Here is a 4,469-nt window from a genome sequence, read left to right as displayed (position 1 = left end):
GAAAAGGCAGATCCAAAGATTGTGGCAAGTAAAATACAAGGTGAGTAATAGAATATCCTTTTGTACCAGTAAGTAAAAAAGTGATTAAAGAATGTTGGGACATGCCACAAGGCCCCAGGAACCAACTTGCAAAGATATTACCACTGGTCAACGTGTAGAATGTGCAGGTTTGTTACATAGGTATATGTGTGCCTTGGTGGTTTGCTGCACCTATTGACCCATCCTTTAAGTTCCCTCCCCTCAACCCCCACCCCCCAACAGGCACTGGTGTGTGTTGTACCCCTGTGTCCATGTGTTCTCAATGTTCAACTCTCACTTATGAGTGAGGAAATGCAATGTTTGGTTTTCTGTTCCTGTGCTAGTTTGCTGAGGATGATGGCTCCCAACTCCATCCATGTCCCTGCAAAGGATATGATCTCATTCCTTTTTATGGCTGCATAGTATTCCATGGTGTATATGTACCACGTTTCCTTTATCCAGTCTATCAATCATAGGCATTTGGGTTGGTTCCATATCTTTGCTATTGTAAATAGTGCTGCAGTAAATATAGATGTGCATGTGTCTTTATAGTAGAATAATTTATATTCCCTTGGGTATATACCCAGTAATGAGATTGCTGGGTCTAATGGAATTTCTAGTTCTAGATCCTTGAGAAATTGCCATACTGTCTTTCACAATGGTTGAACTAATTTACATTCCCACCAAGACTATAAAAGTGTTCCTTTTTCTCTGAAACCTTGCAAGCATCTGTTGTTTCTTTACTTTTTAATAATTGCCAGTCTGACTGCCATGAGATGGTATCTCATTGTGGTTTTTATTTGCATTTCTCTGATGATCAGTGATGTTGAGCTTTTTTTCATATGTTTGTTGGCTGCATAAATGTCTTTTTTCGAGAAGTGTCTGTTCATATCCTTTGCCCACTTTTTTCATGGGTTTTTTTTTATTGTAAGTATGTTTAAGTTCCTTGTCAATTCTGGATATTAGACCTTTGTCAGATGGGTAGATTTCAAAAATTTTCTCTCATTCTGTAGGTTGCCTGTTCACTCTGATGATAGTTTCTTTTGCTGTGCAGAAGCTCTTTAGTTTAATTCGATCCCATCTGTCATATTTTGGCTTTTGTTGCAATGGCTTTTGGTGTTTTTGTCATGAAGTCTTTACTCATGCCTATGTCCTGAATGGTATTGCCTAGGTTTTCTTCTAGGGTTTTTATGGTTTTGGGTTTTACATTTAAGTCTGTAATCCATCTTCAGTTAATTTTTGTAGAAAGTGTAAGGAAGGTGTCCAGTTTCAGTTTTCTGCATATGGCTAGCCAGTTTTCCCAGCACCATTTACTGAATAGGATATCCTTTACCCATTGCTTGTTTTCATCAGGTTTGCTGAAGATCAGATGGTTGTAGATGTGTGGTGTTATTTCTGAGGTATCTGTTCTGCTCTATTAGTCTATATGTCTGTTTTGGTACCAGTACCATGCTGTTTTGGCTACTGTAGTCTTGTAGCATAGTTTGAAGTCATTACTGGTCAATTCTAGAACAATTTAAGCATCAAAATAAATAATTATAGAAAAGAATTATTATCTATGAAATAAAATGAGAATCCATCAATTGCTGATATAAATAAATAATTAGTAAGATTATTTATCTACAGTAGTTCCTTACTGTAGAACAAAAGAAGAAAATAAAGAAATGAAGAAGGAATGACAGAATTAGGAAATCATTACAAGGCAGCCATTATAGAAATAATTGATTCAGGTCAAAATCAGTGAGTAAAATATGAGACTATGTAAGTATGTTGTCATCAAAATTTCACCCCTCAAGATACTCACTAATTAAAAAAGGAAAAAAGAATCACTTTATGGCACAGAAACATTGTAGGTGTCATCTTCCCAACAGGATTAAAGTTACCTTTTGGACAAATCAAGATCTAGTATCTCGATATGATGCACTGAGGAGATCACAACATCATTTCTGAGGCACTGCACTATCCTTTTAATCATTATTTTAGAGTGTAGTCCTTCTACTTACGAAGGAAAAGTTACCTGTAGAGCAGCCTCAGACAGGTCCTTTAGGAAGATTCCAGAAGAATGTGTTGTTATCACAGTAGATGACAGTTCCATATGCATTATGGTCCCTGAAGACCCTCCCATGGGGCAAGATGTGGAGGTGGAAGACAGTGATGCAGATGATCCTGATATTAAGTAGACCTAGGCTAATGTGTGCTGGTGTCTTAGCTTTTTACAAAAATGTTTATAAAGTAGAAAATAGGAAAATTTAAAAATAGAAGAAAACTTATAGAATAAAGATAAAGAAAATATTTTTGTGAAATTGGACAATCAATGTGTTTGTGTTTTAGGCTAAGCATTATTACAAAAGAATCAAAAAGTTAAAGTTTATAAAGTAAAAAAGTTAGAGTTTATTACTGAAGAAAACTATTTTTATAAATTTAATGTAGCCTATGTATACAGTGTTTATAAATTCTACAGCAGTGCACAGCAATGTCCTAGGCTTTCACATTCACTCACCACTATCTTGTTGACTTACCCAGAACAACTTCCAGTCCTGCACACTCCATTCATAGTAAGAGCCCTATGCAGATATACCATTTTTAATCTTGTATACTATATTTTTACTATACCTTTTCTGTGTTTAGATACGCAAATACTTAGCATTGTGTTATAATTGCCTACAATATTCAGTGCAGTAATATGCCATACAGGTTTGTAGCCTAGGAGCAATAGGCCACATCATATAACCCAGGTGTGTAGTAGGCTGTACCATCGAGGTCTGTGTGAGTGCACTCTATAATGTTCACATGATGAAATCACCTAAGGACTTATTTTTTAGATCTTATCCTAATCATTAAGTGGTGCATGACATATTAGAAAGGTAGGAAGATAAGGATATAGATATATTTTTAATTGCAGAACAAAAAGATAAGGAGATAAAAAGAGAAAAGGTTTGAAATTCAAGAGGATCAATCCAGAAGGTTATCCTACTAGTAAGAGTTCTAGAAAGAGAAAACAAAGAAAATATAGGGGTAATGTTTATCAAAAATGCTAAGGAGGATATTTCTCAAAGTTGAAAAGAGATATCTCCTTAAGACCATAGTAACACATAACAGGTAGTGAAAACAGAAACCTGGGGCTAAGGCAATTAGAGAGCAATCCTATATTTTGTTCCCTGATATTTAAGTAAAATCTGAAAATGTCTAAGTGTAAAGATTATCTGGATAATTTCAAAGTTCAACAGGACAAAAAGTTAAGGAACAAAACAGTGCGCATAAGACCAAATTATCCTAGGTCAGCCACTCTTATCAAAATCCAAATCCCAGGTCCCAGAAATTGCCAAAGTTGTTAGATGAAACAATTCCACAATGATAGTGGTATGTCACAGGGACATGGGAGGGTGTGAACTGAAAAAGCTGCCAATGGTCAAAGCTGGAACAATTCAAACGAGAAAATAAAGTACTATTGGATTTTAACTCAAAGTGTAAAATAAATACCCATGAGTCCATGATGATATAACTATTCCTAATAATGTATGCAGATACTTAGTTCTCAAAGAGGTGGAGCATAACTCCTCACCCTTTCCTGTGGGCTGCACATGGTGGCTTCCTTCTCAATATTACTGCATGAAAAGGGGGAAAAAGTGTAAGTTGGTAGTGGAGAAACCTGACAAACACTACTTTGGTTAAGAGCAAGGCTAACATCAGCAGCAGTAAACCATGTTCACCGTATGCATCCTTGATATGATGTGATGAGAACGACACTTTATCACTATAGTCCTTCTCCCCAGATCCCAAAATGCAACTCTGATTCATTAAGAAAACATTAGCCAACCCCCAACTGACATTCTACAAATACCCCTCAAAGCTGTCAAGGTCATCAAAAATGAGAAAAGTCTGAGAAACCGTCATAGTCAAAAGGAGCCTAGGGAGATGTGGTGATTAACTGTAATATGGTATCCTGGGTAGGATTCTGGAACAGGGAAAAGGACGTGAGGAAAAACTAAGGAAATTTGAATGAAACATACACTTCAGTTAATAATAATGTACCAATATTGGGTCATTAATTGTGACAAATGTTTCATAATAACTAATAATTTTAGTAATGGTGACACTCGGTAGGAAATCTCTGTACTATCTTTGTGATTTTCTGCAACCTTCCAATTATTTATAAATTTTATTTAAAAAAAATTCAAATTCCATATCCTGCCCTGGGTTGCTCCCCTCTCCAACAGGGCGGAGGAGCCACACCTTCCTGTCATGTCTGTTGCCTGAACTCTGCCTCCACATGGGACAGACTCAGTTCTTTGTTGCTACTGTGTCCTGCACACACCAATTACTCAGTAGGAAATTCAAAGGGCACTAGGATTAGGCTCATTTCGGCATATGTATTGGTGTTCCTAGATCCCAAATCCTCTCCCAAATCCCTAGAGGTCGAATTATTTATTCTTTTTTTTCTTTTTTTTGGG

This window comes from Nomascus leucogenys, chromosome 14 (assembly GCF_006542625.1).
Source record: "Nomascus leucogenys isolate Asia chromosome 14, Asia_NLE_v1, whole genome shotgun sequence".
In the NCBI taxonomy this organism is placed as follows: Eukaryota; Metazoa; Chordata; class Mammalia; order Primates; family Hylobatidae; genus Nomascus; species Nomascus leucogenys.
The sequence above is the reverse complement of the archived record's forward strand: the minus strand, read 5'-3'. Positions refer to the sequence as shown.